At 40.6% G+C, this 12,841-nt stretch overlaps 1 pseudogene; it reads left to right on the forward strand.

Annotated features, from left to right (window-relative positions):
- The first annotated feature begins 5,979 nt into the window (after positions 1 to 5,979).
- Positions 5,980 to 7,666, forward strand: LOC132399327 (elongation factor 1-alpha 1-like; annotated as a pseudogene).
- Positions 7,667 to 12,841: the final 5,175 nt, after the last annotated feature.

Consider the following 12,841-nt stretch of genomic DNA (forward strand, 5'->3'; position numbering starts at 1 on the left):
CAACATGTGCAGGGCTGTATGTCCTTTGCTGCCCAGGAAAGTTTTCACTTCTTCCAGACACGTGACAAAGCGTTTCAGCATCTCCCCTCTTGACAGCCACCGGACTTTGTTGTGCAGCAGGAGATCAGAATATGTGCTTTCCAGCTCGTCCAGTAACAAACGGAATTGACGGTGATTTAAACTTTTTGCCATTATTTTATTGACAATCTGAATGTCAACATCCATTTCTTCTGTGCATTCCAGAGGAAATGTTTGAGCGCACAGTGCCTCTTGGTGCAAGATGCGGTGAAAAGTCAGCAGCTTTCTGTCCAGCGACTTCTGCAGTAAAGCCATAAATCCCTTGTGCGCTCCTGTCATACTTGGTGCCCCATCAGTAGCTACTGACACCAGGTGGGTGGTCTTTATTACTTTAGCTCTTAAACAATTCAAGACAGCCTCACAGATGTCCTTCCCCCCCCCCCCCCCGTGTTTGGCCTTTTAGAGGTATCAACTCAATCATTTCTTCCTGTGGCCCGGCAGAACAGCGCTATTTGTTCAATATCACCTTTGTCTTTAGACTCGTCACAGGCAATCGAGTAGGCCACAGCTGAATTGATGTCTTATGATGTCTTCTGCCATTTTTATGGTTCTGTCTTTGACAGTCTTTGCAGAGAGGGGCATATCCCTGATTTTCTGCACAATTTCACTCTTGTTTTTAAAGTCCGTGAATAGATGTTCTGAAATCTTAATGAAAGATTCTTTTATATATTCACCATCTGTAAACTGCTTCCTGTGCTTGACTATTTCCTGAGCAGCAACAAAACTAGCAAATGGCTTTGATTTTCCAGACATCATCCACTTCTTGAAATGATTTTTGCTCAGATCAACCTTCTGCATCAGTTCTGAAACGGCTTTTTTTCTCTCATCTCCATCCGGATATTTTTGAGCAAAGGCTGCATGTTTATTCTGGAAATGTCTTGCGACTTTTGACTTTTTGGTGTTTGCTAGTTTCTCATTGCATATTAAGCATACTGGTAAATCAGTCTCGTCAGCAGTGAAAGCAAATGAATCTGCCCACGTATCATTAAACGTTCTGTTTTCTTCAGTCACTTTTCTGTTTTTAGAATTATCCATAGTTAGCCTACCTTGGATCAAAAAATTAAAGAAATCGCGCATTGGCGGTTGTCAGGCATTGGCAGTGGTGACGTATATTAATAGCAACAAAAAACATGTTTTATTTAGATTGTACAAGATCACCATAATCTTCAAATTTAGAAATACATTTCAAAAACTAACAAACTAACATAAAATACATTTTAATTAAATACTCATCATTTATTTTCCAAAGCCACAGGGAGCCGCAGCACAGAGATGAAAGAGGCGCATGTGGCTCCGGAGCCGCGGGTTGCCGACCCCTGGTCTAGTGCAATCAGTCTTCCTATTGTGTGACAACCAAAATTGCATGATATTTCAGTTGTGGCCTAACCATAAAATTGAACCAGGACCTCCATCTTGCTATTTTCTGTGCCACGTTAATGGATCTATGAACTTCTGCATCATCCTGCTGTTCCTCAGTCATGCCATATGATTAGGCCTCCCTTATAAAAGCATCCAAACTGCATCACCTCATTTATTGGGATTGAATTCCATGTTCCATTGCCTTGTCCAACTTGCCAGCTGTTCGATGATATTATATAACCCAAGACTATCCTGCAGGCTATAAACAACACTCCCAGTTTTTGTGGGACTCTGCAAATGTATATGATAAACCGTAAAGATCCCAGCATTGATCCCTGTGGTATTCTACTAGTACTAGGCTTTCAATCACAAATGCAATCCACCATCATTACCTTGTCTTCTATTACCAACCCAATTTTGAAATCAGTTTTCCAACTTGCCTTAAATTCCGTATGCTCCAACCTTTAGGCCAGACTTCCATGTGGGATCTTGCTGTATGCCTTACTTTGGAAATCTTAAAATATTAGGATATGGGTGCAAATGGGGTGGGGTGGGAGGGCTTGCATCCGTGGGCAATTATATGACTTTAAAATTGCCCACAGCATAACAGCTAATGACATGATAAATAATTGCAATATTATATTTGCCACTCATTTCAAATAAGCAGTTTGACAGTTGACAGCCAGGTATACTTGTAATGTTGGTCGAGGGATAAATATTGGCCAGCATATTGGGGTTAATTCCCTCATTCTAGGGGTAACGTAAGACAATAAGTGACATTATTCAATAAGTTTTAACCTTTTTGACTTGAATGCACTGGATGAAAATCCTTTTAAGAGTCTTGTATAAAATGAATTTCAAAGTGTCAATTCAGTTCATGGCAGATATGCAATTACATACAAAGCTGTGGATAATGCAAATCTGACTGCTTAGACAAGCTGTTCTAAAATGTGGAAACATTGACATTGGTTGTTCTTTTCAGATTGAGAGAAAGCTGTCTTCCAATACACAGTAAGCAATGTATTATCGTGATTAATTACTGATCATGGTTGGAAAACTGAAATGCTGTACTTGGCACTGCATAAATTGGGTGAATGAATACATAACTCATTCTTTTAAAGACAATTCAATTCACAGATTTTTTTGTGAACATCTCATGCATTATTTAAAAATGTATGTTCAAAACAAAAAGAATGAATCAAGACTTGTGTAAAACTACATAAAATCTTGCATTTAATTATAATGGGTCATTAATATAGTAATGGTGTGTGTTCTACATCACATTATGCAACAAATAAATTAAAACCTTTTATGTACCTAATTTATCCAATATCATTGACTAGGGGAAGAGTGGAAATTGGGTTTATTCAAATGATTTTTGTTTTATTTTTGACATCAATGGAACACAGAATACTGGAGATGAACATTTAAAATTTTGCCATCTTCAATTCTCAACATGTGTACTTCATCCAACTAAATGTTTGCTATAGTTTCTGATTCCAATTTCCAGAAACTGCAGCATTTAATTTGCAGTTTAAACAGCAGCTGGATGGATGACCTTAATGGTAGGAGGAGTGACATGGAATTAGGGCAATGCAGCATGGGAATATGCTCCAGCCCAACGAGTCCATGCTGACTACAGTGCCTACCCAACTATTCCTGATTTCCTGCATTTGGTATCTTACCTTATCCTTGTAAGCCCTTCCCTGCCATCTACCTATCCCAAGTGCTTCTTAAGTGATTCTATTCTATCTACCTCACCTACTTCCCCTTGCAGCTCATTCCATATACTCACCACCCTCTGCGTAGGAAAAAGTTGCCCTTCAGACTCATTTTAAATCTTCTACCGGGAACCTTTTCCCTTAGTTTTGTACTCCTATATTCTTGGGGTTGCTGGGAAATTATTACCTACGCTCCTCATAATATTAAACATTTCTATAAGTTCTCCATTCTTCCATGTTCCATTGGAATAAAGTCCTATCCTGGCTGACCGACCTCTCCTATAACTCATGCCATCCAGTCCTGTTAACATCCTCAAATCTTTTCTGTACTCTTTCCAGTTTAACCACATCTTTCCTATAATAGGGTGCACGGTGACCAGAATTGTATAGTTTTCCAAGTGCAGCTTCAACAACTGCAACCTCGTGTCGCAACTCTTGTACTCAATGCTCGCCTTGAAGGCCAACATGCTAAATGCTTTTTTACCACCCTATCTCCCTCTGATGCTGCTTTCAATGAACCATGCACTTGTACTGCTAGGTTCCTGTTTCATTATCTTCCTTTGTGCTCTATCATTCATAGTACATGTCCTGTGCTGATTTGACTTACCAAGATGCAACACCTCACAATACTTAACTGTAACGAAGTCTACTTGCCACTCCTTGGCCCACTTATTAACTGATCAAGATCCTCTTGTAACTTACAATAACCTTAATTATCAACAACACCTAATTTTGTGTCATTCATTAACTTACTGATCAAATCTTGTGTATTCATATTCAAATAATTTATAAATAACAAGTGTCCTAACATTGACCCCTCCAAAACACCTCAAATCACTGGCCTCCACTCCCAGAATCAACCTTCATCCACCACCCTCTGGTTCCAATCTCCAATCCAATTTTGAATCAACTTAACTGGCTGTACCCGGATTCCACAGGACCCAACCTTCCAGATGAAACTACGTCGTGGAGCTTTGGTGAACACTAAGTCCAAATAGACAAGTCTCACCTACCCTCATTTACTACCTGGTTATTTTTCAAAACTTAGACTAATTGGCCTGCAGTTTCCTAGTTTGAACCTTGCTACTCTTTGTAAACGGATAAACATTATCCAATGTTTAGTCTTTGGGAACTACAACAGTGGCTAATGAAGAAGTAAATATCTCCACAATTTCCTCTCTAGCCTCCCACAAAATTTCAGGATACACTTGGTTTGAGGTGGTAGACTTATTGTGCGGTATGGCTGCAAATACCTCCTCCCTGATAATACAAATGTTTTTAAAAATATTTTCACTTGTTTCCCTTACCTCTTCAATGATCTCAGTAAACAGCAACAAGAAATATTAAAAACCTTATCCATCTCCTACAGCTTGAGACATAGGAAGCCCTGCCTGCCAATCTCTAAGTGAACCTATTCCCTCTAGCTACCCTTTTAATATAGTTAAAGAACCATTTCATACCTTGTCTTTGTCTTTCTGATTTCCTTGTTAAAAGTATTCTTATTTTTATATTCATCAGTGGATTTGCTCAATACCTACTTATGTTTCTTTTTATTTCCTGATCAGAGCTTCAGTATCTCTCATCGGCCAAAGCTCTCTAACTTCAACCTATCAGAATCATGCTGTTCCTGGACTATTGGTATCATACATTTAAAAGCCTCTCTCTTGCCATTAATTCCTTTCAAACAGGCTCACCCACTCAGCCTCTGATAGATCCTGCCGAATTCACCCAGAGTAAGTCTTCCTGCTAATCTGTGGGCCTATCTTTTTCCATCGCTATCTTGAAACTATAATAGAATTATGGTCATAAAAGGCAAAGTGCTCCCTGACTGTCACTATAGTTACTTGCCCTATTTTTTTCCCTATGAGGTGATCCAGTATTGCTCCCTCACTCTGGAGGCTCAGTCAATAGTGGGGAAATTAAAATCTCACACTAATATCACCCCATTATTCATACAACTATGAGCAGTTTCTCTATACATCTGCTCCTCAAATTCCCCCGACCAATGGTGTTTGTGGTGGGGGGCGGGGGTTGTGTAGGGTAGTCCGTAATACAGACCTGCTAAAGTAACCCCTGGCTGTCTTCTTGTTTCTACAAGATATGGCCTCACGGGGATGATCTGCCAAAAATGTCATCTCTAAGTACAGCTGTTACACCCTTATCAAAAAGGCTGCACTCCTTCCTTGCTTACCTCACCTCTGTCACACCTGTAGCATCTATATCATTAAATATTAAGTTGTTAGTCCTGCCCTACTGGCCATGTTTCTATTATGGCCATAATATCCCAATCCATAGTCTTGAGTTTGCCTTACCCATTAAACCTCAAGCACTGAAATAAATGCAGTTTAAATATTCTTTGTGTTTTTATTGTGTCCCTGGCTATCCTGATTACTAGACTTGCTCTTTGCTAACTACTGGTTTATCCCAGGACTTGCTCTTTCTCAGAGGACTCTTATGTGGCACTGCTTTATAATGTGTATTTATAGTTACAGTATTATAGTCTGATTATTTGGATATCTGAAGTAACACCATGATGTGTGACCTAAAATGTACAGGAACCAGCTGGGGTGGAGTGGAGCAAGAGCAAGGAACAATTCAATCAAACTCTGTTCTGTTCAGGAACTACCAGCTGGTGGTGTAGTGGCATCAGCACTGGACACAGATGATCCTGAGTTCATACCCAGCCACGTCCCAGCAGTATCTGTACAGAAGAAAGGCCTGTCAACTACTTCCGTATCTTGCCATGAAAACCCTGTGATCCATGAGGTCACAGAGAGTTGGACTTGACTTAACAACAATCAAGAACTGAGGCACGCCTTTCAGTCTCCGATTTTGTGGAAGGGAGGTTTGCAGCTACATCTTAACAGACTCATTCCAACGTTAAAAAATGGGCAAGGAAAAGACACACATCAACATCATTGTCATTGGACACGTCGATTCTGGAAAATCTACTACCACAGGTCATCTGATCTACAAATGTGGTGGAATTGATAACAGAACCATCGAAAAATTTGAGAAGGAAGCTGCTGAGATGGGCAAAGGATCCTACAAGTATGCCTGGGTTTTAGATTAACTGAAGGCTGAACGTGAGCGTGGTATTACCATTGACATCTCTCTATAGAAGTTTGAAACTTCAAAGTACTACATCACTATCATTGATGCCCCAGGACACAGAGACTTCATCAAGAACATGATTACTGGAACCTCACAGGCTGACTGCACTGTGCTGATAGTTGCAGCTGGTGTGGGGGAGTTTGAAGCTGGTATCTCAAAGAACGGACAGACAAGGGAACATGTTCTGCTTGCCTACACCTTGGGTGTCAAGCAGCTCATCATTGGTATCAACAAGATGGACTCCACATAGAACCCCCATTCAGCGAGGCAAGATACAATGAAATCACGAAGGAAGTCAGCACATACATCAAGAAGATCGGCTATAACCCAGCAACTGTAGCACTTGTTCCCATCTCTGGTTGGAATGGTGACAACATACTAGAACAAAGTCAGAATATGAGCTGGTTCAAAGGTTGGTCAATTACCAGGAAAAATGAAAACCTCACTGGTACCATACTGCTTGAAGCTCTCAACAGCATTCAGCCTCCAGAGTGCCCAATAAAGGAACCTCCTCATCTCCCTCTCCAGGATGTCTACAAGATTGGTGGCATTGGCACAGTACCAGTCGGTTGGGTTGAGACAGGTTCTGAAACCATCCACGTTGGTGCAGTTTGCTCCCAATCCAGTCATCACAGAAGTGAAATCTGTGGAAATGTACCATGAAGCCTTGCCAGAAGCTCTTCCTGGTGACAATGTTGGTTTCAACATCAAGAATGTCTCTGTTAAGGATATCCATCGGGGTTATGTTGCTGGTGACAACAAAAATGACCCTCCAATACAAACTGCTGATTTTACTGCACAGGTTATTATCCTGAACCATCCTGGTCAGATATCTGCTGGCTATGCCCCAGTACTTGATTGTCATACTGCTCATGTTGCCTGCAAGTTCAGTGAGCTGAGGGAGAAAATTGGTCGTCGATCTGGCAAGAAGTTGGAAGATGGCCCCAAATTTGAAAAGTCTGGAGATGCAGCCATTGTTCACATGATAACATCTAAGCCCATGTGTGTTGAGAGCTTTTCTGAATATCCACCTCTTGGTCACTTTGCTGTCTGTGATATGAGACAGACGGTGGCTGCTGGTGTTATCAAGTCAGTTACTAAGAAATATATGGCCACAAAAACCACCAAGGCTGCCACTAAAGTATTAAAGAAAAAGTGAATGTTACCACTGGCCACCAGGATCCAGCAAACCTTGAGACTTGCACCAAAATGTTTATTCATTACCAGCCAAATATGTATATTAATAAGAGACTGGATATTGACTAAGAAAGAAATTCAGAAGGAAAGGATTAGGAATGTTGGATTCTAAATGTAGATTCCAAAGTTAACAGTGTAATTGCAAATGTCCTTTGACTAATTAGAAGCTGTTTTGGTTGTGTAATGATTTAAAACTAATAAATATTCAAAAGCAAAAAAAAGAACTGAGGCACACACTCAAATAATTAGAGAGGTTTTATGCAAAATGTATTCATGAATTAATTTGATACATACATTCACTGAAAAATAGTATAACATTTTGATAAGGAAGATTGCTGGCAGATCAAAGATAATAGTTTTGGATTGTGTTTTTGTGGTTACCTTGACATTGGTAATTTTTCTTCTCCCATTTCACTTCAAAGTTATAGCTACAGTATATATTCAAATGTCCTTTTTTAGCTAAATAACTTCTTTTGAACTCCAAGTTCACAAAATTAATCATAATTTTAGGCTTATCTGCAATACTGCACATATGTATAGCTAGGGTGCCTAAGACTTTTGCACAGCACTGTATTCATTGTAGGTACTACATTATGCTGTTGCCACTGGGAAAAAAGTTTCATGACGTATATGAGTGATAAACTTGATTCTGATCTGGATCTCTAGTTTTCCACTGAGAGTGAGAAGGAGCAGGGAGAGGGAGCGGGAAACATTAGAGAGACATTCCGTAATGATCAATAAAGCAATTGTTTAGAATCAAATGACCTTGCCTGGTGTTTCAGGGCTGGGCGTGTCTGCACTCACAACACCCCTTGCCCCTGGCACACCACCTCTGCCACCTATCCCAACACCTCCCATGCGTTCCACCCTCATCATTCCCAACATCCTATGCTCCCATCAGACTTACAAACTCTCTCTCCACTCCATGTTGACAAATAAAGTACTGTGCAAAAGTCTTGAAACCTGGCTATATACATGTGCCAAGACTTTTGCACAGTACTGTATATCTTTTGTTCCAAAGCTCTAAAGATTAAAAAAAAAGACACGTTCAGCATCGATCATGAGCTGAGTAACATGCTTTTGTTTTGCCTTTAGTCTGTACTGTATTTTTTAATCTCAGAATGTTGTCCAATTTCCTTTCCCCCCCAACCCCCACCCACTGCCTTGTCCATATGTTTAATCCTCTTTCACAATCTCAGTTTTGCTTCTTCAAACTTTTCATTCTTTGGCCATTCAGAACTGTGATCTTTCCAGGTCAATTTTAACAAGTGATCCTACCTTTTCCTACACAAATTCTGGAGACACAGAAGTAAGCCCTTTAACCCAGTAAATCCATGCCAACTATAAAGCAGCACTTTTAAACCATCTTATTCTCTTTTTCACAAAACTATATTAATTTTTTCTCTTGAATTTCCCATCTGTCCTGCTACAATATCGTTAATAGCTTCTAGCATTCTCACTGTGGCAGATGTTAAACTAACAGTCCTGTAGTTTACTATTTCCTACTTTCCTCCATTTCTTAAATAATATTTCACTATTATGAATAATATTAACACTTCCCTGAATCTGGGGATGTTGCAAAATTAAAACTAACACATCAGCTATCTCACTAGCCACTTTTTAATTCTCAGTTTGAAGTCCATCAGGACCTGGAGACTCGTCAGGTTTCAGCTCCAACAATCTGCTGAGTACAGGCAACCCCATGCATTACAACCATTAGTGTTATGGAAATTTACCCTGACAAAATTCACAAATCAATCCCTAAAAAGTACGGATAAAGTTTGCACTCATGATAGTTATGAGAGGGAAAAGGTAAAAAGTTTTGATTTTATTTTTAACTTGCATCTTTTGACAGGCACAGGTGATGCACCTTCACATTATGGCAATTTGATTATAGGCCACTTTCTAGGAATGTTATACCTCTCTCCCTTTGTAATATGGAGGTTAATGGAACTACTGTGCTGTTTTCCTGAGTTCCTTTCTCCCTTCCAATTCCTAAATTAGTGGTTTTTTGGAATGTTATTTCTAACTGTATCTTCTACAAGGAAGACCAATGAAAAATACCCATTTAATTCATCTGTCATCTACTTAGATTTAAGTTTTTAGCTAGATCTGTCACACCACCTGTTTTCTTTCTAATTATTATTTTGTTTTATAATTGGTTGCTTTTATATTCTGTCCAATCTTCTCACTTGTCAACAATCTTTGTGGAATTAGCTGTTTTCTGCTCTTTCTCAAACTCGATGCATCAACACTATTCCCCTCAATTATTCATTGAGCTAGCTAACTCCAGATGAAGTTGTTCCTTCTCAGTTCTTATTGAATTTCATTTTGAGATCCTAGAAGTGGGGAGATTTGGCAGTAATCCAGACCCAATTATACGCTGAGGACATCAGTTTGAATCCCACCATGTCAGATGGTGAATTTGAATTCAATAAAAATAACTGATGACCATGAAACCATGTCGATTGTTGTAAAAACCCATCTGGTTCAAGAAATGTCCCTTACCTGGTCAGGCCTAAATGTGACTCTAAACCCACAGCAATGTGATTGACTCTTAAATGCCCTCTGAAATGGCCTAGCAAGCCATTCAGTTGTATCCAACCACTAAAATGAAAATAATAAGGAATCAACCTGGATGGATAACTTGGCATTGACCTAAGCACTGGGAATTACAACAGCAAAACCAACCCTGTTGACCCTACAAATTCCTCCTTACTAACATCTGGGGACTTGTGCCAAAGTTGGGAGAGCTATCTCACTGATTAGTCAAGCAACAGCCTGTCAAAGCTGTACTGACAGAATCATACCTTACAGTTAACATTCCAGACTCCACCAGCACTATTCCTGGGTTCATACTGTCTCATCATCAGGACAGACCTAGCAGAGGTGTTGGCACAATGGTCTTCAGTAGAGAGGGAGTTGCCCTGACAACTCTTAACATTGACTCTGGACCCCATGAGGTCTCATGGCACCAGGTTAAACATAGTAAAGGAAACCTCCTGCTGATTAACAGGTACTGTCCTCCCTCAGCTGATGAATCAGTACTCCTCCATGTTGAGCAGCACTTGGAGGAGGCACTGAGGATGGAAAGGGCTCAGAATGTACTCTGGGTGGAGGACTCAAAGAGTGGCTCAGTAGTTCCACCACAGACAGAGCTGGTTGGGTCCTACTGGACACAGCTACTAGACTGACACTGCAGCAGGCAGTGAGGGGACCAACAAGAAGGAAAAACACACTTGACCTCATTCTCACCAACCTGCCTGACAATGGGAATGATGGGAAGTCAATGGGAATTAGGGGGAAACCCCTCTGCTGGTTGGAATCATACCTGACACAAAGGATGATGGTTGTGGTGGCTGGAGGTCAATCATCTATCTCATCCTTAGGACATGACTGCAGGAGTTCCTCAGGGAGGTGTCCTAGGACCAACCATCTTCAGCTGCTTCATCAATGACCTTCCTTCCATCATAAGGTCAGAAGTGGGGATGTTTGCAGATGACTGCATAATTTTCTGCACCATTCGTAACTCCTCAGTGAAGCAGTTCATATCCAAATGAAGCAGGACTTGGACAATATCCAGGCTTTGGCTGACAAGTGGCAAGTAACATTTGAGCCATGCAAGCGCCAGGCACTGATCATCTCCCACACCTCAGAGGCTTAGCCAGTATTTATAACGCCAGTAAATTAATAAATTAAAAATTCTCTCCATTAGCTTGACAGAGTCCTTATAAATTCAATCCACAAATCATCTCCTTCCATCCTGCTCCCTCTAAGGATTCCATCTGATTCTATAAATTTCTTTGCTCTATCTGTCTGCAGATGAGATTTTCCACACCACCACCTTCAAGGTGTTTTTTTCTTACCTTAACTGTGACTCTCCCAAAAAAGTCAACAGGGTCTAAGTTGTACGTCCTCTATTTCTTGCGTCTGCCCTTACCCCTCTCCTTCCTGGAATAAGGATAAAGCTTCCTTCACCTTCACATCCATTCTACCAGCATCCCAATTTATTCCCTAATTTCCAGGATTTTGCCAGCAGGTTCACTTTCCCCTCTCTTTCAGTAGTCTATAGGTACTGCTCCACTCTCCCATTCAGAAGATTTCCCTGCTCCACTCTCCCATTCATAAAATTCCCTGCGCCACTCTCCCACTCAGAAAATTATTTTTCATGCAACTGCAGGGGATGCAATGTTTTCCCTTTTATCTCTTTCCTACTCGCTGTCTGGAGAACCAAATTACCCGTCAGGGTGAAACAAAAATCACCTGCATTTCTTCCAGTTTTGTGTGTTGTATTTTGCGCTCACAGCGTGGTTTCGTCCAGTTCTTGTAACCACTTGTCAAAATGCTTCCTCGCAATCTGAAGAAGCATCTAACTCCTTGCTTCTATAGATCGGTCAGTCTAATTCTCCGGAAAACAAATAAAGTTAGAGATGTTGGAATCTCCAATGGTCGCCCCGAAATTCCAGGCAGTCCAGCAACCCTTGTGGAAAGTTAACATTTTGAGCCAGGGCCCCTTCCGAAGAATTGACTTCTCTTGCCGCTGGAGAATGCTTGACTGGCTGACTTTACTGTTGGTGACTCCAGTCCCCCGTTCCACTACCACTTTGATCTCTGAGTTACCCCACTTCAGCAACGCCTGGTTTGAGCTCTAGAAAAAAACACTTCGTCTTCTGAAGTATATGGCAACATTGAGATTAATATTAATCTTAACAGTTTCGGGTAAATCACTTTTCGAAGGTGTGATTGTAATTTTTGTTTCAACTTTTCTCCAATTTTTCCCAACAACAGGATTAAAACATAATTTTATTTCGGAACCTTTGTTCTGTATCCTATCACACGCGCCCATTCCCTTTCTTCTCTCCACCGTGTGCAACTTAAAACATCTCTGTCTTCTCTGTTTTCCGGTTCTGGTGAAGGACCCAGGACCCTAAAGTTGGGTCTCTGGAGACGCAGCTTGATCTACTGACCACTTCCAACCTTCTCTGCCTTCAAAATAAATATATTATCCAAGTATATTTGTGTCTCTATATACTTCCCTGAGATCAATTTTCTTGCAGACATTCAAGGTAGAACAAAAAGAATACAATAGGATCAATGACAAATTACACACAAATACTGACAAGCAGCCAATGCGCACCAGACAAAATGTACAAATACAAAAAAATACAATAAATAAACCACGATGAGAATATGAATTGTAGATCATTGAAAGCGAGTGCATAAGTTTTGTTCAGTGTTGTGGTGAGTGAAGTGATCCGGTTGGTTCAGGATCTTGATAGTTGAAAGGTAATAAATGTTTCTGAACTTGGTGGTGTGGGACCTACTTCGCTAAGTGCGCCCTACCTGGCGGGTTGCAGGGCGTAGCATTGCTC

This window comes from Hypanus sabinus, chromosome 9, assembly GCF_030144855.1.
Source record: "Hypanus sabinus isolate sHypSab1 chromosome 9, sHypSab1.hap1, whole genome shotgun sequence".
Lineage (NCBI taxonomy): Eukaryota > Metazoa > Chordata > Chondrichthyes > Myliobatiformes > Dasyatidae > Hypanus > Hypanus sabinus.